Source organism: Leuciscus leuciscus, assembly GCF_965113295.1.
Source record: "Leuciscus leuciscus genome assembly, chromosome: 19".
Taxonomy (NCBI): Eukaryota; Metazoa; Chordata; class Actinopteri; order Cypriniformes; family Leuciscidae; genus Leuciscus; species Leuciscus leuciscus.
The window spans coordinates 18,538,901-18,564,871 of record NC_138743.1 but is presented as its reverse complement, the minus strand read 5'-3'; the positions used below and the strand labels follow the sequence as shown (position 1 = coordinate 18,564,871).

Sequence of the window (25,971 nt, the reverse complement as noted above, 5' to 3'; positions counted from 1 at the left end):
GGATCAATATTTGTGAGCTAAACATTGTTAAAACACAAACTACACCTATTTACAAACACAGTAACCTAGATAACAAGCTACAACCCAGTTGTCCTCAAAACGAGCTTTATAATATAAATTTGTCTCTATAACCAGGCGATTGAGGGACAAGTCTGAATAAGGGACTGTCTGCAAGGTGTAAAACCCAAAACCCTTTTGCACATTTTATATTATTAAACATATTCAGTAGCTTCACTGTGACACTGTACTGCAACCAAATTCAGTTCACACATCACTGCTCTCCTGCTGGTTATACTACAATACTTAGTTTGATAAACTGCATTTGGTGTGTAACATTGAAGTTAATTACTGTTTTTGTAGTCACGTTTTTTTTGGGTTATACCTATTGGTTATACCTATCAGACTTGTCTCTCAGCCGCCTGCTCAGAGATCAATTTATATTATAAAGCTAATTTTGAGGGAAATTTGGGTTGTAACTCGTTGTCTACTGAGCTCACAACAGGTTTTGTGTGGGAACGCAAATATATTTGCGATGGAACACAAAGAGGGATCGCAAAGTTTCTCGGGAGAGCACAAAAGTTTTGCGAGGGAACACAAAAGATTTTTGGGGAAAAAATGATCCCATCCCAAATTTTTTCCACCACCACATCCCTGTAGGGGCTCCGTAGAAATAGGCTCTACCCTCAGATGTAGATTTTAGAAAAGAAACAGCGAAGAGTCAAATGCAAGAGAGACAATATTAAAAACCAACAGAGCTAGATGTAGGAACATGTTCACAGAGCTGTGTGGCTTTGGTGGCAAAGTGTTTCTCTTGTTGCCATTTTATGAACACATATTGAACTAGTCTTGCTCTTGACTGACTTGATTCGGTGGCAGTGGTTAACTTCTCCTTAAAGAGACTATCAGTAAATTACTGTAAATACTGTGGACTTCTTCTATCATGCTTTTATCTAGATTTAGTGTCTTTTTTTTTAGATTTGAAAGCTCTCACCAGCAATAATTGAATGGGATAAAGTGATTTGTTCTATGGTTTTCATCCTTTCATGGTTCACAGAAGAAAGCAGGTCAACTGGTTAGAGACACCATGAGGGGGGGTAAATAAGTGCATTATTCCTGAAAAGTAATAAAGCAAAAATAAAGCAGATGAACGCTGAGAAACTTTATGTATATATATATATATATTTTTTTTTTTTACCAACATGACCTCACAAATGATAAACTATGACAAGAATGGAATGTGGAAAGATTGTTTTACTTTGCTTGCGCCTCAAGGTCTACTTTTCTTTTTCTTTCGTATTTATAGTCAAGTACGAATAATGAGGTCTTGACATCTTGACATCACTCTTCTCTAACCTCTAAGCTATGTATAACAGAACTTTATAAAAGAGCGGTTCTTTTGTTGAAGACTCTTGAGAAGTCTACTGTGCGAGTGTGGTACAGATGAGTTCATGTGTAAGTGCTGTAATTTAGCCATCTGCTTGGCGATAAGTGAAAAGTTGATTTTTGTCAGTGTAATTGTTTGATTGGTCTTTTTAGTTCCTTCTTGTTAACAGTAGAGACTCAATGTTTCATTCCAATGTTTTTCAGGACCCCGACGCGAAGTGGAGGTTATTTATATATATATAAGGTAGCTTATTACATATAAGGTAATAAGGTAGCTTATAAGGTAGCTACCTTATATATAAGCTACCTTATATACAGTATAAGGTAGCTTATTACATGGCTACCTACCAAATAAATCAATAATTTGACACAAAATATTGATTTAAAAAGGAGTTTATTGATTTAAAAACAATTGTATTGCTTCTGCTAAAGAAAATAGTCCCGTTCCGTCTCTACGGTTATAATCCTGCTGTCAGGCTTCTGGGTGGATGAAGTAGGAGGCAAACTTGAAGATGAAGTATTCCAAGGTTTTAATTCTCAAATATAACAGATACACAAAAACAGGGAGCGTGTGCTCAGAACAGGAACCTAACATTAAACATTGACCGACACTGAACAAGGCAAAACTCAGGGTTTAAATACAAGGGAGAACAGATCAGGGAAACAAGACACAGCTGACAAGACTAACGAGAAACCAGGTGATACAAATTAACTAATGAGGGTAACCATGGAAACCAAGGAGTGGCGGGAAAACAGAACAAAGGAAAACATGTTACCAGTGACAAAAACACTCAGACAGAACAGAACTGTGACACCTGCGTCGATAGCAACGATCTGTTTTTCATGGCAACGGTGTGTTATACTTAGCAGCGGTCTGTTATCTAAGAAATAACAGACCACATTCTATATTAGAATTCAACCAAGCCATGTAATATATATATATATATATATATATATATATATATATATATATTTAGCAGATATATATAGCAGACTCACCTATGTTCCTCAACAGTTTTTTTTTCTGCATCCCTCCGCCACCCCCATTCCTTACTCTCGGCTGGTTCCTATCCCAGCCAGGGATACGGGGGAGTACTCTGGGTTCAGGCCACATATCAAGTTTGGAGCCCTCCCCTGGACAGCACGCCAAATATGCATACTCTTTCACTCTATATGATTATTTGTAAGTGTAAACTTGATAAAACCATACTTCCAATGAAAATTCATATCCAGCATCGCAAACTTTTAAGGTTGGAATTACACCTGTACACTTTCGACTTGTGGTTAGATTAACATCAGTCCTTCTGTATTTTGTTAAACCTATGTGGTTCAAACAACGGAGGTGTGACCATGCTAGCTTCACCAGCAAGACCTCCTTGGCCAACCACCTTGACCAGAAAGACCTTGCAGGTTGACTAGCATTTTTCGCTAACAGCATGGCTAGACCAATCCAGCACTTACCAGCATTGGTCCAGGAAAGTCTTTTCATTTATAAGAAGAAATTCTTAAAATAACTCAACAGTTGCACATGGTGCTAGGTTAGCAATGCCGAAGTCCCCATGACTTTGACGTTGCTAGTACCGTACTCTACTGTTTGATTCCCATTGAAAACATGAACTGATTTTGTTGACTGAATTGTAAGTCTCTTTGGATAAGCATGTCTGTCAAATCCATATGTAAAGGCTGCAGCAAGTGGAACATACAAGATTGCCACAGTGGAGCTGGAAAAATAAAACAGCGAGGTACAGTCTAACAGTGACAGCTTTTTCCCATGGTGTGTGTGAGTGCTCATGGGAGAATACACAGAGAGACTGTCCCTTGGGCAGGTGGTGGAGCTGGCAGAATGGTCAGAGGATCAAACTAATGTTTGCCCTAGCCAATAAGTAAAGGGCAGGTGGTGCCCATCATGGCAGAAAGCCTTGACGAGAGAACGGCTGTGTCTCATTCCACTCCCTAACCTCCTTTGATGTAAATCAGTATATTGGGAATATGAACCCAGGTACCATCAAAGGCCTTGATCCACTAAACATATGGACACAAAGAATTAAATTACCTGCAACGTAATAGTGAGGATGCACATTGAAGCTATCCACCACATTTCTCTACACGATGACAGTGGTCTAGGAATCATGGAATAGCTAGCCATTTTCAGCACTTTTTTGGGGGAAAATTAAGTATCGTAAACCTTACTGGTAGCTAATGGACCTTTCAGTTCTGTTGATGGACCTTTCAAGTTCCATTATGAAATATGCTCTCGTCTTCAAATTCTGATGACTTTAGAAACCAAAGAAGACATTCCCTGTGTCAAGTCAAGTCAAGTCAAGTTTATTTGTATAGCGCTTTTCACAATACAGATTGTATCAAAGCAGCTTCACAGTATTAAATTAAAATAATACAACAAAGTTTGTTTCAAGAGGAATTTATTGATTGATAAAATTAAATTAAATATCCCCAAAATATCCCCAACTGAGCAAGCCAAAGGCAACAGTGGCAAGGAACCGAAAAACTTCATCAAGTGACCTAATGGTGTCCTAAAACTCCATCAGGTGACCTAATGGAGAAAAAAAAACCTTGGGAGAACCCAGGCTCAGTCGGGGGCCAGTTCTCCTCTGGCATTTATGAGCTAGAGGCCGGATTGTAGTTTGAACTGTAGGATTATATGAATGCCTGGCTGAAGAGATGCGACTTTAATCTAGTTTTAAACTGGGAGAGCGAGTCTGAGCAACGAACAGTGTCAGGAAGACTATTCCAGAGTTTTGGAGCCAAATGTGAGAATGCTCTCCCTCCTTTGGTGGTTCTGGATATCCTAGGTATGACCAAAAGCCTTGAATTTAGTGATCTTAAAGAGCGCGATGGATTATAGGGTGATAAAAGATCCGTTAAATAGACTGGAGCTAAGCCGTTTAGGGCTTTATAGGTCAGTAGCAATACCTTGTAATTAATACGGAACTTTATAGGTAACCAATGCAGTGATGATAAAATCGGTGTTATATGATCATATTTTCTTGATCTAGTAAGAACTCTAGCGGCGGCATTTTGGACTAACTGTAGCTTGTTTATTGAGGATGCAGGACAACCAGCTAGTAAAGCATTGCAGTAATCCAGTCTCGAGGTCATGAATGCATGAACTAACTTTTCTGCATCAGAAACTGATAGCATATTACGTAGCTTAGCAATGTTTCTAAGGTGGAAAAATGCTGTTTTTGTAACATGAAATATGATTTTCAAAAGACAGGTTGCAATTGAGTATAACACCCAGGTCTTTTACTGTAGAGGATAAAGTAACAGGACATCCTATGATGTTAAAGTTGTATTGTGCGAGGTTTTGTGGGCGGTTTTTTGAACCGATAAGTATTACCTCTGTCTTGTCTGGATTTAATAAAAGAAAATTACGGGTCATCCAATCTTTTATATCTTTAACACACTCTGTCAATTTGGAAAATTTTGCGTTTTCATCCGGCCGTGATGAAATATATATTTGAGTGTCATCAGCATAACAATGGAAACTAATTCCATGTTTCCTTATAATATTTCCAAGTGGCATCATATATATTGAAAATAACAGAGGGCCTAATACAGATCCCTGCGGCACTCCATAGTTTACTGGAGTTATGATCGTTTTTCTCCATTTAAATAGACAAAATGGTAGCGGTCAGATAGGTATGATTTGAACCAGCTTCAAATCATACCTTGTGTGTGTAGAGTATCTGATGCTCACTGGTTTGCACCATGCATTCTGAAAATTTCTTTGGAACAAATGGAAGAGAAGATGGAACAGCCCTAAGGATGGGTAAATTCCAATGCTGCATACTTACTAATAAACTAGGGAGTGGATTGAGATGTCTAATAAAATCTGTATCTTATTTGGAACATCCAGTAACAAAAGAATAAAAAGGCTCAATTTTGTACGAATTTTAAGGAGCAGTGAGGTAAGGCGTAGTTTACGTACTTGTTACATTGTAGTTAGTGGAATTTCTCTGAACAGGCTCTTCCCAGTCTGTGACCTTTAATGAGGACAAATGTAACATTCAGTTTCAAGAGAGAGCTCAACGTCTTTTTTTTTCAACAAAAGAACATCTGTCCATGCCTTCTGCTTTCTTTCTTTCCCTCTCTTGCTCTATATCTCATTATAGAAGTATCTGTCAGTATTAATAGTTGTTCTTAGGGAAATATGTCAGCGCTCTTAAAACTCAGCTAGCGAGAGAGTCGGTGTGAGTGATATAAAGTGGGTGTACATGTAGGTTGGCAGAGAAACTGAATTAAATTGAATGAAAAGAAGGAAGTTACTTTTAGTGAATTCAGTCAGAGATAGTCATACATACAACTGGAATCACAATTTGAAAAAAATAACTATTGGGCCTGGAATAATATATAATGACACATCACTGGTTTAAGTTTAAAATTCCAGTTTTAGAGGGAATGCTATATAAGCCTGTGGGTGTGAATCTTCTTTTTGCTGGTTGTTTTGAGCGTAATAGCTTTATTGTAAGGGCATGTCCTGCAGGCGAGGGTGTCAGTCCTGTGATTGGGATGGGCTATTTTTGTGGATTTATTACATATCTAGCCTTATTGATCCATAAATATACTCACACATAGATATGTTTCTGTCCCCTTATTGTCTGTATTTCTCTCTCTGTTTATGGGTCAACCAGAAATGAAAATCAGTCACTTAATTACCTTAATGTCTGTATGTTGTCATACTTCAGGACAGCTGATTGGTTGAGCTTTTACACACTTTATCATGGCTAGACAAACAAGTTGTCATGAATCATTTGAATGTGTTTTTAAGTCTTGCCAGTTTACACATTTAAGCCATTTGTAAACCATTCAAGTGCAAAATGATGCGAAAGAGAACTCGCTTCGATACTGGTGCATGCTGCCTGAAGTTTTCTGTACGCACACAGAAAGCCATTTCTCAAACAGCATGACAGTACCGAATTGAGTTCTCTTTTGATTCTTATCTGGCTTGAACAGACAAATAGGCTGCACACAAAATTGTGTCAAAATGCCAGTTTCGAGTATCCTAATAAGCACAGTCTTAAATGTGTTAAGTTTAAATGAACGTTGGGAGAAAATCGGGTGTGCATTAGGTCTTAAAGTGACAGCAGCCTAATATACCTGCTGCAGTGTCATTAATGTTAATAAAAGAACAACAACTAAAAATCACTCTGCTCTTGACTGAATAACTTCTGTAGCTTAACTTCTGTATGATTCATTTATATTTAATTTACACAGGGAAGACTATGCATTGTCATTTTACATTTGATTACTTTATTCAAATAGTATTTCTTACAGGAATACTACTGTTAGACCTACCCAACCTGAAACAATAAAAGTGTATGTTCACCAATTTTCAACCCTTTGCGCTGTATTGTTACAATGTCTGTATTAGTACACTTTTTTTCTCTTTTTTTTTTGTGCCTTTCTACCGCATAGACAGCCAAGTTTTATTGAATGCCCTTTTCGACATTGATAAATTACCTGTTTATTTCATTTGTACCTTTTTCTATTGTATGTATTTGTGCTATTGCTTAGCTATAATTTGTTCATTTGTTCTTATTTTATTACTTACTGTTTACTTGTCTTTAATAATGTTCAAACTTATATTAGTTAGGCTTGTACAGTAGTTTTGTTGAGGTATATAAATGTTAATCGGTAATTGTGAAATTTCTCTGGTATCTTAACTGTTAGTGTCCAATGTTAAAATAATACAAGGTACAAGACTAAAATACAAGTAAAATACAAGGTTACGTTGGTCAAAAACAATTAAACTATTGTAATGTTATAATTTATGGTGTGAAAGTGAAAATTTTCATATAAATAAATAAATAAACACTGGCCCATCAGTAGAAAAAAATATTAGCACTGATCACTGTTAAGTAAAGCGTAAATAGACAGTGCTGGTTTAAATGAGGAAATGAGTTGTAGTTTCATCGTTCATGTATCGTGGATGATAAGTTGACGTTTCAGTTTGGTCTTCTCTCTGATGAAGTGGCCCAGTCCGCTTCACAAAGGCAGGGCTGTTGACCCCTGGTCTGTATCGATAACACATCGATGTTTGAATTGCGTTTCCTGTTTCATTTTCTCCCCGTTTAACCTTGACAGGGCCGGATCACAAGGCGAGAGTCAGAGAGAGCGAGAGACAGATGGAAGATAGAGCCCCGTGTGGCTGTTTGATCCAGTGTTGTTCCTCTTCCATTATTCAGCGCACATCTCCAGGGGGGGATTTCAGACGAGGCATCGATAGCCCAGCAGTAAACAAACGCTAGAAATGACACGAGCGACCCGTCACGACCTTCGTTCAGTCGCGCTTTCTCTCTGCTTGTCAATTACTTACACCAATACGCTTAAGAGAGGCTCCTGCCGCCTGGGCACGGCTGTTTATTTTTGTGATGAGGAAGGAGCCATGCACAGCCCAGTCATGTTTGTAAAGCCTCGATTCGCTGTCATTGGCAGTTTGTTGTTTTAATTGAGCTTGTGTCAGATGGATCTGTGGCTTTTTGGGAAATCAGTGGCCATTATGCGTAGGTTGATTTTTCAGTGTTTTTCACAACCCTGAACATGAATGAAACATTTGTGTTTCCCTGTGAGGTTAATCACTCCAATAACTACATATCTCAGTATCTCCAGTATCTCTTTTTTCAACACTCGAAGATGACAGGCTCCCTAATTGTGATCCCAATCATTAGAGTACGTCCGACCACGTCTCTGTTCCCTCCTTCAGGGAACGAGGGTTACATACGTAACTGAGACGTTATTTTACTTCATAAAGTTTTAAATATGGATATTTTTCTTACACAAACGCATCGCTTTCCATGGACTTCAAAACAGAAACTGCTATTCACTGCCATTATAAAGCTTGAAAGAGCCAGGACATTTTTTTAATATAACTCCGATTGTATTCGTCTGAAAGAAGAATGTCATATACACCTAGGATTACGTAAATCACGGGCTAATTTTTTTTTTGGGGTGAACTATCCCTTAAAGTGCATTTTTATATGTAATTTCTATTAAAACTTGTACGTATGCATATATGTACATGACCCCTCATAAAACATGTTCACCCATTTATGTACCGTGTATATGTAAGACTTTTTATGCATCTGGAATCCTTGAAGGAGTTAAATAGACCAAAGCATGTAGCAAATGTTCCAAAATATCTGCTCTTTCTCCATTCAGCCTCTGTTCATTAGAGCTTGTCTGAGTTTTAGTACCAGTGACTGTTCAGTGTGTGTTCTTGACATACTGACACGTTGTCCTTCCTGTTTTGTGTGTATTAGATCTCTGAGAATGCCAGGTAATTGAGTTTTGCTCACTAATAAGATAATGATCAGGTCTGCAGCAGTTCCCCTTCTCTGTGACTCGACGCAGAGTAACATATGCTGGAGTCTGCCAGAGAGAGTGCAGGCTTTCATTAAAGGCAAACACCACTTAATGTTCCACTGATAAGAAACCCCAGGATGTACAAATATCCACTAGCACGCTTGCTGAATTATTCACATGAAGGGAAATAAATAACTGAGGGAAAGAGAGAGAGACTGACAGAGAAAGGGAGCAACTTTTTATGTAGTCAACCATCAAGCAGACACAATGCATGACATGAGGATTTGGATCATGTCATCAGATTTGGACATAATATAATCGAAAAAGCATTAGTGGAAAACAATTTGAGTAGGTTGACCTGAAAATGCAGACGAGAAATAACTCTGACCCCCTGTCTGAGTTTAACATTTTCTATTGCGTCTTATGAAAAGTCTTGCTTTTTGAGAACAATAGTGGACTTAAAGGTGCAGTAAGAAATTTCTGAGAAACACTGTTGATATTTGAAATCAACAATATAATATCTTGGTTCTGTGAAACTTTACTCAACGTAACCTCTGCGTCCGTTTTCAGGCATTTAACCCTCTGGGGTCTGAGCTGTTTTCTGGGCCTGGAGGTGTTCTGACATGTGTTGACATTTGTGCTTATTTCTGTTACTTGTGACATTTTCATGGCTAAAGTCTGATTACACTGTATTTAGCACAAACTCTGCTACAATAATATATCAGCAGCATGTATGTAAAAGTTTGTAGTTTTGAGATAATGACATTTATGCGTGGTTTGTGAAAATACAAAAAAAAATTGTCACTGAAATAAGGCCATGAAACCCATACTGATTATTTCTTCACTAGACTTTTGAAAATTGTATCACGTAGCCTAGAATATTTGCTCCAAAACTATGTGAAAATCACCCTGACTGCTCATTCAGATAAGACAATATATTGTTTAAAAATTTGTAAGACGTGTTTTGCGTAAGAAAGCTTTATGCGAGTAGGCGTAACGCAGGATACACATACATGGCTGTTAACACCTGAGAAAGACAAAGACCCTCCCCCTAATGGCCCTATTAGGAGCTATCGGGCCCTATCATTCTGAGCAACCTTGCACAAAGAATGAGGAGATTTAAAAAATAATGGCTTTTAGATTGTTTGGATTTATTTACAACACAACATAATCCAAAGATACACAACAAATGACAAAAAAAGCAAATTATTGAAAACAATGATCCAAAGACAGAGACCTTTGTGCCATTCCTAAAAACATTGTACATACCTTTCATTTCCAAGGTGTTTGATTTTCACTTTACCATGTTCATGTACAGAGACTCATGTGAATGTTGAAGTCAGCAGGACTCATCCGTGGGGCATCTGATCCCTGTAAAAAAAACAAAAAAAAAACTGTGAACATAACACATTTTGTACACATAACACACTGCACGATTTTGGGAATAGATTTGAGATTTTTCTGGTTAAAATTGCTTTTTAAAATTCACAGAATACACACACACACACACACACACACACACACACACACACACACACACACACACACACACACACACACACACACACACACACACACACACACACACAAATGTTTCCAACAATATATAATGAACAGGTTTGGTGTGCCTTGTAGGCATAGGCTACGTGCAGTGCTGCATAAAATAATAATAGCAATAACTTATAGCAGCCTATAAATCTTTCAAAAGCAACATTTCAGAGTAACAACTACGCTAGATAAAAATATATTGATTATCATATGTTACTACAAATGTTTCCATTCGTTATGATGATATGAAATGAGATTAGAGTAAAAACATGAAGCCTAGTGTTTGGTGCGTTTTGCTTTTCAAACGCACAGCACGCTCCAAAATATGATACATTCAAACGCACAGCGTCATAACATGGACGTACATTCAAACGCACAGTGCGCTCCAAAATATGAAACATTATGGTTACCATATTATACATATCTACGTTTGAGCAGATATCCACAAACACAGTATTTAACAGTAAACACGGGTCTAAATATTATAATATTCACCATGTATCTAGCAACAGTTCAACTGCAATGTGAAATTTATGCAACAATAACATAAACTAATAATTAAGAATTTCTTACCTTACATCTTTCTTGTCTTCAAATCGCGTTCTTCTTCTTCTGAGGTAAATCCAATGTAAGCTCACGGCGTGTCTTCCAAACTCGACGAAAAGCAGAGACTTGTGAAGTTTGGTGCTTTGTGTTTGAGGTAACGAGCGAGTTCGGTTTCATGTGGAGATTTGCATGTGAATATCTTTTACGCGCGTGGGCGTGGTCAAATTTAAAAAAATGAGCAAGGGTTTCTGGACATCTTGTTGGTTTTATACAAATTACTTAAACAGAGAATATTTGTTTTCAGTTTGAATCCGATCATTTAAAAGTACACACTTAAATGTGTATAAAGATATATGGCTCATAAATGTGTGAATAGTATTCGCTGAGTTTTGTTTCAGTTTATAGACGTGCTCAAGGAAAAAAAGTTCACAGAGACAGAGAGGCAGAACGCACACCCTGTTTATTTTCTTTATTTTACAAAAGCACAATGTTTTGATTTGATTGTAAGTGGACATATACAAAAGTAGACATATCACAGATTCTTTTTTCATATTTCTTTTTTCTGTATACACTTTTAACAGCGTGTCTCAGAAATTGCTTACTGCACCTTTAACTAGAGTAAACAGCAGCTGAGAAAAGCCTTTTGGGGGGCCCAAGCAAAATCTTTCTTGTTTTTCTTTGGTTCCCTGGTGTTTGAGTTTATTTTTGTACTTTTATCTTTATTTAATATATATACATTGCATTTGGATCCTGGCCTCCTGGCATCAGCTGGGACTCGAACCAGGGACCTACTTTCTGTGAGGCGACAGAGTTACACACAGAGCTGTGTGTGTCTATTGGAATTTTAATTTATTTGTTTGCTATTATTATGTTGTTGTTATTATTATTATTATTTCACAATGACAGATATTTGACAAATGCCCACCTCATCATTTTATTGCCCACATCCGCTTGCTGGCCAGAGCCTATAGGGAGGAACTTGCAAACTGAACAAAGAAGCGATCCTAGTCACCAGTTTTTAATTTCCTGTGGACAATAATAATGGTCTCCTGTTGAAAAGCAGAAACTATTCAATGAAACCACCACTAAGCACACCAGGCATGTGCTATCCTTAAACCAGACTTGAAACCCTGCTGGGACGGCGCTAATAATGCCCAGTGCCTTTTCACCCTCCACAGTTTGTAGTGTGACCCAGAGTTCTCTCAGCAGCTTCTTCAAGGACTGGCTTCCTAGCAGACCTTTAACTGGCAAATTCTTCGAAATCCATCTTCTCACTCAGAATACAGCCTTTTGCTACATATTAAATTATTGTGACATCACACATATATCAACAATCCATCTGGCAGCTGTTTCTTCTTCTTCATCAAAAAAAAAAAAAAAAAAGGTTTCAAAGCCTGTTAACACCTAGAACGATAACTATAAAGATAACTATAACGATAACTATATTAGCATCCACTCCAGCAGTCAATAATGTTCTGTTAATTCGAAGCACGCTACAGTTTTGTCGTCTGACGCTTTAATAAATGCTTGAGCTCTTTAACCCTTAAATGCATGAATGTTTCGCCTATCATTATTATATATTCAGGCCTTTAGCAACTTGGATCTATATCTAACACAGATGGATCGCTACCTGTCGCTATAAAATAAAACTCTCCTGATATTAGAGTAACAATTACAGAAGAATAAAATAAAGCATATTTTGTTATCTTTTGGGTCTTGGAAGGGTTCAGTTTGAGGAGATGTTTTATAACATCATCACTGTCCTCGACAGAGCTCATTTCCCAGTACATTCAGCATCGGCTCATATTCACCATCTCAAACATTTTCTCAAAAATATCATTTTTAACCCTCTGAGGTCTGAGCTGTTTTCTGGGCCTGGAGGTGTTCTGACATGCTCTGACATTTGTGTTTTTTTCTGTTACTAGTGACATTTTCATGGCTAAAGTCTAATTACACTGTATTCAGCACAAACTCTGCTACAATAATATATCAGCAGCATGTATGTAAAAGTTTGTAGTTTTGAGATAATGACATTTATGCGTGGTTTGTGAAAATACAAAAAAAAATTGTCACTGAAATAAGGCCATGAAACCCATACTGATTATTTCTTCACAAGACTTTTGAAAATTGTATGACGTAGCCTAGAATATTTGCTCCAAAACTATGTGAAAATCACCCTGACTGCTCATTCAGATAAGACAATATATTGATTTAAAATTTCTAAGACGTGTTTTGTGTGACAAAGCCATATTCGAAGAGGCGTGATCATCTCATGAATATGTAAGCTTTTAACACCTGAGAAAGACAAAGACACTCCCCTAACTGCCCTATTAGGAGCGATCAGGCCCTGTCATTCAGAGCAACCTTGCACAAAGAATGAGGAGATTTAAAAAAGAATGGCTTTTAGATTGTTTGGATTTATTTACAACACAACATAATCCAAAAATACAAATGACAAAAGAGCACATTGAAAACAATGATCCAAAGACAGAGACCTTTGTGCCATTCCTAAAAACATTGTACATACCATTTCCAAGGTGTTTGATTTTCACTTTACCATGTTCATGTACAGAGACTCATGTGAATGTTGAAGTCAGCAGGACTCAGTTGCATCTGGTCCCTGAAAGAAAAGAAAAAAGTGAACATACTGGTATCAAGAGAAACTAGGCCTGCACGATTTTGCGAATACATTTTAGATTTTTCTGGTTAAAATTGCTTTTTAAAATTCACAGAATACACACACACACACACACACACACACACACACACACACACACACGTTTCCAACAATATATAATATAAAGAACACCATATTTGTTGTGCCTTGTAGGCATAAGCTATGTGCAGTACTGCATAAAATAATTTTATTTTACAAAGCAGCCTATAAATCTTCCAAAAGATTTCAGTAACAATGCTAGAGAAAAATATATTGATTATCTTATGTTACTTCAAATGTTTCCATTCGTTATGATGATATGAAATGAGATAATAGTAAAAACATAAAGCCTAATGTTTGGTGCATTTTTCCTTTCAAACGCAATCGCGCTCCAAAATATTAAACATTATGGTTATACATATCTATGTTTGAGCAGATATCCACAAACAGTATTTAACAGTAAACACGGGTCTAAATAGTATAATATTCACCATATATCTAGCAACAGTTCAACTGCAATGTGAAGTTTATGCAACAATACCATAAACTAATAAGTAAGAATTTCTTACCTTACATCTTTCTTGTCTTCAAATCGCGTTCTTCTTCTTCTGATGTAAATCCAATGTAAGCTCACAGCGCGTCTTCCAAACTCGACGAAAAGCAGAGACTTGTGAAGTGTTTTGTGTTTGAGGTAACGAGGGCGTTCGCGTTCCATGTGGAGATTTGCATGTGAATCACTTTTGCGCGAGTGGGCGTGGCCGAATTAAAAGTAATTAGCAAACGTTTGAGATACTGGACATCCTGTTGGTTTTATACAAATTACTTAAACAGAGAATATTTGTTTTCAGTTTGAATCCGATCATTTAAAAGTACACACTTAAATGTGTATAAAGGTATATGGCTCATAAATGTGTGAGAAGTATTCGCTGAGTTTTGTTTCAGTTTATAGACGTGCTCAAGAAAAAAAAGTTCACCGCGACGGAGAGGCAGAACGCACACCCTGTTTATTTTCTTTATTTTACAAAAGCACAATGTTTTGATTTGATTGTAAGTGGACACATACAAAAGTAGAAATATCACAGATTCTTTTTTTATATTTCTTTTTTCTGTATAACCATAAATGACGGAGTAATTTAAGTTTATTGTACTACAATGTGAAGAAAATCCAGCAAAACGCGGGGGCGCGTTTTCCGACCTCAGAGGGTTAACATCTTCAAAAATCAATATTTTGATCGCTGACAGCTTCTTCACCAGCTCCACCATCAAGTGACAGTGACAGTAATATTTGGTTGCATTCAGTACTTGATCTGCAGTAAATTGCTGAGCCATTTCAAGTTTTGCTGATGATACTTCCTATTCTTTTGTTTTCTGCCTGCAGTAACTATGAGTGAAACGTCACTTCATCATTGTGTATCAGACTTCCAGACTAACTTCTGGAATAAAGGTGAATTGCACTTATTCAGTCATCAAAGATTCAATTATTGTTTCGTAAGTGACAACAGTTCTGTGGTGCTAATGCTTTTTTAGATATTATGTTTAGCAATAAATCGACCATTAACCAATGTGGTACTGATATACCATGCATTCCTAAGAATAATTTCTAATTTAAGATGAATTTTATCAGTATTTCGTAAAAATGTATGTGTTGATCCTTTCACAGAGAGCCAGTACAAACATGGAATTATGAATCATAATTTTTATGTCAATTGCACTAGTTCACAGATAATGATCAAAATCTAAAGATGCCTTTTGGAAAGGAGGTGTTTCAACTAACAGCCCTTTTAGGTCATTTTTAGTTCATTATAAATGGAGCGCTCGTCTAAAGCAGCATCATTTCGGCCATATCTAAGTCAGCAAAGAGCAAGAGCAAAGTACAACCCAAGACCATCCTGGATGAAACCTCCATCTGTTCAATGCGCTGCTGACCTGTGTTCCCTGTGTCCTAAGGCCTCAATGTGTCCACAATCTCCTGAGGAAATCCTGCAATTCCACCACTTCAATCTCTAACGGTACCGATAGACCAAGAAATGCTTCTTTTAACTTTGGAGGTGATGAGGTCTGTAAACACTTGGAATGAATTTACACAAACTCGTTCACTTTATGCCCCATAAAGCACTAGCTGCTTGCCTGTTCAAGTTTAATTTTCCTGCTGATATTTAAGATTAGTTGTTGGTGCATTGCAATATGTTAATCAAATATTGGATCACTCTGACAGACAAATTCTTTCTTTTTTTTTTAAACAACCGCTAATTAAAAATATATTCATTAAAAGTAAATTATTATTGTTTGTTGCGTGTATGTTTTGTTGGCTCCAGTGTCTCTTTGTGAAGATAGTGAGCCAGAGTCAGAACTCTATTGCATGTTCCGCTCAGCCGTTCAAAGATAAAGTTCACGTGAGCACTCAAGATTCAAATACCGTCTCTGCTCCGCTGGCCTCAGACATGCACTACATGACATATTTAATTCATACGGGAGATTATAAGACTGACTGACAGGAATATGGAGTCAAAGTGAATCAGCTGCTCTAAAGGTCTGTCAGTATCAGATCGGGACATGCAGCAAGGCTTGTTTTGGTTGTTGTTTGTTATGGATTCGGTAGAATGATAAAATCAGTGGAGCAGAGAAAAAGAGCTAGATATGAATGCTAAACATGTTTATATATGGGTGAGTCCGTCTGCAATTTTTTTTTTTTTTTTTTTTTTTTTGAGTTCTTCTTGGGATGTGTGTGGGAGAGAGTGAGCTCATTTTGATATTGGAAGTAAATGTGTATGTGCGTTTGATTTGATTTGCATCACTCTCTGCGCTGACCACAGGGGAATAGAATATGATTCATTGCAGCAGTAATAAAATGAAACTATTATTATTTTAGATTCCTTGGAAGGTCATCAACAAACCAATAACACATCACTACAGCAATACACCAGCAGCCAATCAGCATTCAACAAGGAAACTAGGGGGAAATTGCATCGATTTTTTTTTTATTGATTTATGTTTTTTTTGTGTGTGTGTAATTTTCAATAAAAATAACTAAATAATAAACATTATGAAATATGAAAGCTGTAAGGGAGAGTACAAAATTGCTCATAACTCCTGGCAAAATTTTCGGGTATTTGAGATTTTTTGAAAAAACGACTTTTGCAAACTAAACTTCTGGCCCGAACGGAACCAAACCAGTTCAGCAAGATTCTCTGGAGTCTGATTGTCAACTATCAAAAAAAAAAAAGAGTAGAAATTTCGATTCACGGTCTCTAAGGGCTGCCAAACCTTTCGAAGTGGAAGGAGCCACTTATTTACTAAAATGGATATAACTCATGAACGGAATAATATATTTTCACCGAACTCGGTGCACATATATAAGAGCTCATACTGTTGTCGTGTGAAGAAGCACATGGCGACTGGTCACTTGGTGGCGCTATAACAGGAAAAAAACATGATAGCGGCTATAATCACCCAAACGTTGTCCAAGGTGCCATGATTTTGTATTAGGACATTGGCGTATCTCAAAAAACATGGCCGCCATTGGCCAATGAAGTTTGAGACCCTATTAGACAAGGTTAACGGAGGTCGATCAAAGCAAAACTCAGTGGGTATGTTTGACTCATGGCCCTAGAGGTCTGTGAGAATTTTAAAAGAAATCGGGAGAGGAAAAGAATCGGGAAAGAATCACTAGGTGGTGCTAACGAGTTGTATGCCTATGTAATCATGTGGTGTTTCACACATACACACAATATTCATATTGTTTGTTAGATCTCTTCATAACGAACAACTTTGCCTCAAGAACCACTGCTGTCAATCAAATCAAGCACCTGGCCACATGGTGCACTGAAAATAACCAGCTCCTCAACACCACCAAAACGAAGGAGCTCATCGTGGACTTCAGGAAAGTGTCAAGAGGCACACACAACACCATCCACATCAATGGAATGGCTGTTGAGCGTGTCTCCAGTTTCAAGTTCCTGGGGACCCACATCTCGGCGGACATGACCTGGACAACCAACACCTCCAGCCTGGTCAAGAAGGCTCACCAGCGCCTTTTCTTCCTGAGGACACTGAGGAAGAATCAGCTTTCCTCCACTATCCTGGTGAACTTCTATCGCTGTGCAATAGAAAGCATCCTGACCAACTGTGCTACAGTGTGGTATGGGAGCTGTTCTGTTGCAGAGCGCAAGGCACTGCAGCGGGTGGTGAAAACCGCCCAGCGCATCACTGGGACTCCACTACCTGCCATCGAGCACATCCAGAGGAAACGCTGTCTGCATCGAGCTCGCAGCATCCTTAAGGACTCCTCTCACCCAGCCCACAGACTGTTTTCTCTCCTGCCCTCCGGCAGGCGTTTCAGGTGCCTCCGGACCAGGACCAGCAGACTAAAGAACAGTTTTTTCCCCAGAGCTGTCTCTTTATTAAACTCTAACCCTCATTGATCCCACTCCCCTCATATACTGATTGACTCTCCTCTCCCTCCTCACACCTGCCTCCATTTTGTTATTTGCAATACTATAATGTTCATTTGCACTGCTGACTGTTATTACAGAAACAACTGTTTACATATGCATCTTGCACTACTACCTTGACTGGAATATGCTCAATTTGCACTGCCGACTGTTTATTTACAGTACCGACTGTTTACATATACATTTGCAATACCGTACTTTAACTGTAATATGCAATTACTTCCACTGCACTTTCACTCGGATAGCTTCTGTCCAAACTTTATTTGCACTACTTTAAATCCATTGTTATACTGCTCATTTTAGCCTAACTTATACATATATCTATTTGTAAAATTCTGTTTATAGTAATAGCCATCTGTATATTATGCTCACATTCTGTTTATAGTAACACCCATCTGTATATATATATTCATAGTACATATCTATCTGTAAAATTCTGTTTATAGTAATAGCCATCTGTATATTATGCTCACATTCTGTTTATAGTAACACCCATCTGTATATATATTCAGTACATATCTATCTGTAAAAATTCTGTTTATAGTAATAGCCATCTGTATATTATATTCAGTACATATCTAGCTGTAAATTCTGTTCACAGTAATAGTTATCTGTATATTATATTCATAGGACAAATCTATCTGTAAATTTTTGTTTATAATAGTATTCAACTCTATATTTATTCAGTACATATCCATGTTCTGCACTTATGGAACCACTGTATATCCTGCACTTGCTGCTATTGCACTTCTGGTTAGACCTAAACTGCATTTCGTTGCCTTGTACCTGTACTTGTGTAATGACAATAAAGTTGAATCTAATCTAATCTAATCTAAAATCGTTCATTAAATATTCACGATTATGTAAAAAAACTACTTCTGTTAACTAGAACTAGTACTAGGTTTTTCGCTCAACCTCAATAAAACCACTGCAGTTCAATTCTCTGGACTCTTTAGGTCAATAATCATCAAAATAAATGTTTAAATTTACCATTTGGGTAGCTATAACAGGGTCATTTATAAAATGGGCGTGGCAAAATATGCTCAAAATCCTATCCTAAAAGAAAACTCAAAACTTCACGAAATTGGGTGAGAACATGCATCATATGATTGCAAAGAAATATTCAGTCTTTTATGGAGATCGGACTATAGGTGGCGCTATAGCTGTTAAAAAGCTTTAAAAACCAAATATCTCCTATGGTAAATTGCCTATATTGGCTGTAAATTGTCTAATTCATTTCAGATCTTGGTAGCTACAGGCTTGTTAAATAATACATAATACCATGTTGAATATTTTGTAATAGAAGGACAGTCATTTACAACAGGGTTACTGTTTTTTATTGTCAATGATTATGCCATCACTATCAGCACTATATGATAATTTTCCTGGTGATTGGCTCAAAAGTTACGGCCATTTTAAAGCTGCATGATGACTTAAGTGTATGATAAAAAATTATGAAATGATCTGGTGTTATACAGCTTGCAGTCCTATATTTGGCAACAGGAGCTTATCTTGAGAACAAGGCTTATCTACACCCCTCACAAGAGGCATCTAATGACATTTATGTGCTTCCAAACTAATTACACTGGAGTACACCAACGACGAGCAAAAGAGAAATTAAATTAACACTCAAGCATTTATCAGTATGTTAAACAGTTTTCTAATCCTTCAAGAGCTTGTGTGAGCTCTATTACTCGACTCTAATGAGGGCTGGCCTGAGCGTGTGCAGCACGCCGAGAGGACTTTATCACTCGTCTTCTGAAGATCTGACTGTCACATTGGAAAAAAGCCAAGACAATCGTCCCATCTGGACCCTTACACATCTGGTGTCATCACTCTCTTTATTCACTTCAGTTCATTGTCTATATGACTAGTGGGAGAAAAAATAAAAAGAGGAGCATCAGATGTTGTTAATTTCATGCAATCTTAAAACTGTAAATCACTTTGTGAATCATTGTGTGCCAGTATATTTGTGCGGGTGTGGTCTATTAAAGTGCAATTAATTGAAATCCTGTCCTAAGCTTTCTGACACTTTCCAGAAAGGTACCAAATATTTGTTACAATTGTTACTATTATGTTAGTAATTTTAGTATACTTCAAGATAAACATTTTATTTAGTAGAGGAATGGTAAAGGAATGTAGGAGATATGGTTGGAAGGCCCTTTGTTAGCCCATTGAGGTTGGCTGGAGGGGCTTTGCAGGACAGTCATTACATCGGGCATTCAATCTCTTTGGCATCAGAGGGTTGCAGGAAAGGAGAGACACCAAGAACATAATTGAAGCTGCAGAAAAAGCATTGAGGTGGCTGTGGATTAAGATAGGGAACCATGGTGTAGTGCGCCACTTGGACTGATGATCACCCCGGCTGGGTTGCCCGGGTGAGGGAGTCTGATGATCTAAGATCCGATTTTATTTTTATTTCAGCTGTATTTCAATTAACAAAAAATTATTTTAATAGTTTTAGTTAATGATAAAAACAAAGGATCAAACCAAGTATTATAGTATAAGCAGATTTATTTTTGTATGGATACTGTATGCCAGAAATGGTAACAGGGTTGAAGGTTTTTTTTGTTTTGTTTTATTTTTTCAAAACTTGCTTATTTGGGACCAAATGCTTGCTTGTAGTTGATGATGAACATATGTTTCCCATTTTTGAAAAAAGTAAAAAAAAAATAAAAAAAAAGTTTTCCTTTGGTAACAGGGTTGCAAATTTAACCTAAAGGAAGATGTCACTCAGTAGGGGCTAGCTAGTTTTAAAACACAGTTGATTTATATATTTTGCAAAAAATCCTTTATAAACTTTAGTAACAGGGTTGCTTGATGTGCGAGAAGCAGTGACTTTTGTTCTTGCATTTCAAGCAAGCAAGTTTGAGCTTTTGCAAGAACCACCAAGCAAGTATGGTTGAGCTTCCGTTTACCATATTTGCTCTGTGTGTGCTTTCCTCAATGTTTATATGTGAATACAAGCCTAAATGAAACCTGAAATTGTGTCTCTTCAGAAGACTTGGATTAAACCGTTCAATTAATATGGATTATTTGACTCTTTTTTTTTTAAACCATCAAGGTTTTGATGGAATGGACTTTTAATTGAAGGACAGAAATCTCTCATGTTTCATTTAAAATATAGGTAACACTTTACAATAAGGTTCATTAGTTTACATCCTTAACTAACAATGAATAATACTTCAACAGCATTTATTAATCTTAGTTAATATTAATTTCAACATCAACTAATACATTATTAAAATCAAAGGTTGTATTTGTTAACATTAGTTAATGCACTGTGAACTAACATGAACAAAAAAATGGACCGTTGTATTTTTATCAACTAACATTAACAAAGATTAATAAATACTGTAACAAATGTATTGCTCATTGTAAGTTTATGTTAGTTAATACATTAATTAATGTTAACTAATGAACCTTATTGTAAAGGTTTATTGTAAACTAATGAACCTTATTGTAAACAAAATATATTTTGTTTCAAAAAAAAAAAAAAAAAAGTCTTACATTCTAGCATTTAGAAATGTGCATCTGCCATTTACAGATGATATTCTGTTGTCGGTGTGCCCTGTCCTTCAAGCTCAAACACGCTCCCGATAGTCATGCTGGAAAACTGCTTCATTATGTAATTAGCATGTGATTGGGTAGGCGAGAGAAAATGCACTTTGATTCCACGCCTTAATCATTTAGTCACAGAGCTGCGCTGTCTGTGATGGCCTTGAAAGGGGAACAGCCACTCTGTGTGAGGTTTCTAATGTGACTGATACTACGTTTGAAGTGAAAGCCGCAGACAGCGAACCACTACTGCACTGATTTAACAGCATGTGTCCAATCCTTGTTGATTTAAAGAGCCTGGACTCAAACTCTGGTGTGCATAGAGGGTCGATTTTGATTATGTTAGATTTATGATATTGGATGATAAAATGGTGCAGAGATTTGATATTGATGAGGTTATATTGAATCATATTTGTGGGTCAGTGGTGCAGAGATTTGATATTGACAGGGCTAAATTTGATAATATTATGGGTGAACAGTGCAGAGATGCTGTTTATTCGATATAGTAGAGTGAGATTTGATTGTGCCGTGTGTGATTAATGATTTGATAGTTGAATTTATAACAAAAGTGATTATTATGTAGATAAAAAGGAATGTTGTCATGTGTTATTTTGCAAGCTCATTGTATGCAGACTATAAGTAAACAAGTATTGGTGTTCTGAAGAGTTGACCTGTTGCTATTGATAGAACATTATGTGGGCCAGGGAAATACCTCAGGCACATCATTTGTAATGACAATCCAGTTGTTATTATACATCCCAAACCAATGCATAAAACCAAGTCTTTGACCTAAAATTTTTTTTTTTTCGCAAATCTGTTACACTCGAATGTACATCACAATATGGAAGAAAATTACATCTTCTGCTAATTACATTTCATTTTAACTTTAAAGTGTGTCCTTACAAATCATTAGAATGGTTTTGAGTATGACCGGTTCCAGGTATAATTGCTTCAATACGAAGCAGTTGAATTTTCAGGAATGTGCTTAAAAAATATGAAACACTGGAACGGAAACCTGGCAACTGACTCCTGTGGATGACCCATGGATGAACATTCATTGCCACAATAGACCTTATGCACCAGAGAAACGAGGGCGCCGCCATCTTTAGAATATTGTCTTTGAACTTCCGTTTTTGCAGTCGCTCTGTATATTTCTATGGCATTGCTGTCCAGGAGTTTTTGAAGTGATTTGATTAATGTAAAGTTAACGGAAGCTATCATGATGATTGTAATATTTAAAGCAGATGTCTTAACAAATGTCAGTAGACCGGGAAGATTTTAAAACGAGCTGAAAAGGGGCGGGGCTACATAAGGTCTATAAAAATTGTTTGTCAGTAGATATACATTAAGTATATATTGGTGATTGAATTTGGTTGTGGTTTATTTTGAGATGGAACAAAGACTGCTGCCTTGTCATCTGGTCCACCACTGAGGATAATACAGAAAAAAAGGATAGTACAGTAAAAAAGAGGATAATACAGTAAACAAAATAAAGTGTTTTAACAACTGGTAATGTGAAGAGAGATGACATAATTACAATATTTTAAGGTTTCTGAGGGTCTAGCAGAACCTACTGCCACCATTAAACATCACATAAAATAAAAGAAAGTGAGGTTGTTCTCTTCAGCTGTTGTCAATAGGCCTCTTTCTGAGAAGACTTTATACTTTGGCCGTGTGTTCACCAAAGCATTTTTCCCGAGGCTAGAATAGTTAAAAAAAAATTGGTTTAAACGGCAGCAGCGTGACGAGGAGTTGAGCGTTGTTTTTTTTGTTTGTTTTCTTTCAAGTAGGTATAGCTTCCGACCAGAGATCTCCAAAATAAGGCGTTAACTCCAAAAGTGGGCAGAACCTCCAAAAGTGGGTGGGGTCTCCACACGCAAAGACTTTCGCCATTGGCTCTGGCTTCAGCCAATTGTCATTGACTTACATTTAAAAATAAAAGTTTGTAAATTAAACATTGTTTATAGTTGATCTAAAATAAAAATTCCTATAAATCAATATGCTCCATGATAGAGGAGCCCAGAGCTCGTGGCCAGTTCAGACTGGATTTTGAACCTCTGCTCAATGATATAAGCAAGAATACCCCGTGAGCCAGCCCAGTGCAGCACATGGGAACGTTTTACTCTATCGTAGTGTTTTAAGTAAATGGGGTGTCCAGGGGGGCTGAGATTTGCATGGTAAAAGGGGTTTGTGGTGCTGAGCGCAACTAAAAAGGTCCCATTGTCCGGTGAGGTCCGGTTGGGGAGTTACGGACGGCCCCGGCTCAGCGATCTCATTTTGCATAATCTTACAAACTGCTTATCTCATAAACTGCCATTTTCTTTAGCATGCTATTCAGCACAAATCCCACCCAGCAGTCAATTTAACTGATTAAGGTTAGGGTATAGGGTAGGTTTAGGGGTTAGCAGTTATTGTAGCATAGAATTGTGTAGGATATCAGCAGTGTGATTGACTTGACAAATGAAATCTTTAGAATCTGTTGCGGGGCAGAGTTTGCACGGAACTGGGTTGGGGGGGAAAATCATCCATGTTTGTCATGTGCCTGTCTGTCAATGGGAGGAAACCACGCACTATTTTAGGGCTCCCATTTGGAGATCTCCAGGCTGCAACTATACCCTTCTAGGTTTTTTTGTACGGTCGCTGAGAGTGTTCGATTTTTGGTAAAATGCAGCGCTCATCACAGTCACTTTTTACCAAGCCATCCAATAATAGAATAGTAATACAGTGGAGAAGGGGCGGGACAAATACCACAGCGATCACATCCTGCTGGGACAACAACAACAACAACAGAACAAAATCATTGAAAATAAGAGCCAGAGCAAATACATACATTTTATCATTTTTCATTTTTGCATTCAGAAACAAACTATCTGGGAAATCAGATACTAGTAACACATCCGTGGTTATTTTGTAAATAGCTAAAAAATGTAATAAAAAAAATCAGCAAGGCTTTTTCAGAAGAGTGCTGGCGTTTTCAGCTGGCTACAAACGCTTTGGTGGACACAAGGCCTTATAGTCAAAAGAGTTATTTCTATTGATTTCCCAGAAAGATATTTCAAACTGCTTGATTTGCATTAACTGATTTGCCTTTCCCTGGTTTGGCAGGGTTGTTAGCAGACATTCTTTGTAGGTCTTTTCAAGATATGAATGCCTGTCCTTCTTTTATGCCTTGTGGACAAGTATTGATAATGAGAATGCCTCTGTGAGCTTCTTTTGTCTGTTTAGTATATTTAATGCCACTTTTGTCAGTGGTGATTAAGCTAATTGCTGTTTGCTAATGTATGTGGAGCCTGAGCGACAGGCTGTCATGACCGGCTATTCTTTAGTAATTACTCGTACCTTTCAGAGAGCTTTTTAGGTTTCTAAAGCACAGATCCAAGGCATTGTTTCAGTAATGGCACCGCGAGTGCTGTCAGACCGAGCTGTCTGGCGTATTTGTCAGGGTTTGACAGATAAACTGGTTTGCAAATCTCCACAATCAGCCATCCTAACTAAATTAAAATTGCCACCCTATTGCTGTCCAATGTCCTTGTCTTGGAAAGTGGCTAAAGTATCTGTGTTGTTGTGTTTTTCATGAGTGATCCCTTTTAAAAAAGTGCACTCGCACTTGTAGAAAATTTCTAATCTTAAAAGTATCGTTTTAAAAACTATACTTGCAGATAATATAATATGAATGAAATAAAAGACCACTTAAGTGTACTTAAAAAGAGTAAACTTTCATGACCAAAAACGCTCTTAAGTTCAACTAATTAAATTTAATATAAATGTAAAATATATTCTGAAAAAATTAATTTGCGATAAGGCAAACACGGGGCTTATGTGAAAAAGCTGCAGTCTTAAAGCTAATTTACACAAAAAGGAAGGGTTTATGACCCGGTTAAACTGGATTTCAGGTGATAAGTGAATATAACGCAGAGTTTTGTGCTGAAATACAGCATGCTAAAATGGCAAAACTATTCAGTGAACATTCACCCAATAATGTTTAATGTGAGGACACAGCATAAGAAAGCATTGATTTAAAAAGTATGTTTGGCATTAATGGACTGAACGTATCAGTTTCTACTACACTGGGTTAAAGCCACATTATTTATGATGCAATGTCCATAATATGGTAAGAAAATTAAACTGTACCTAAGGGAATTGTCTGAGCTAAAGTAAAAGGTAAGCTTTGTGCTTTGAAATGGAAAGTTATAAACATTTCATGTTTTATTCCATTGGATTGCTTGTAAAATCATACCATATAGTCAAGTCAAGTCACCTTTATTTATACAGCGCTTTTTACAATACAGATTGTTTCAAAGCAGCTTTACAGTGATAACAGGAAAAACAATGCAACAAAGTTTGTTTTATAGCAGATCTAGAAGAAAATAGTGCCAGTAAGTTCAGTGATGGTTCATTTTTGTTGTAAAAAAGTTATTAATTTAGTTTATATAGCCGGAGAAAACATTGATTTCATCGTCCAGCTCAGTTCAGTTCTCATATATTGGTGTCAATGCAGGAAGATCA

At 37.1% G+C, this 25,971-nt stretch overlaps 2 protein-coding genes across 2 annotated transcripts in view; both read left to right on the top strand.

Moving 5' to 3' along the window:
- The window catches only part of kcnk3a (potassium channel, subfamily K, member 3a), a 334,357-nt gene extending 315,619 nt beyond the window's left edge, over positions 1–18,738 (top strand). The window contains exon 3 of the transcript XR_014200076.1: positions 18,666–18,738. The gene's annotated coding sequence lies outside the window, so the exon portion shown is untranslated. The remainder of the gene's footprint in view (positions 1–18,665) is intronic.
- Positions 1–25,971, top strand: part of LOC309481669 (exostosin-1) — a 429,414-nt gene that overhangs the window by 207,742 nt on the left and 195,701 nt on the right. The window lies entirely within an intron of this gene.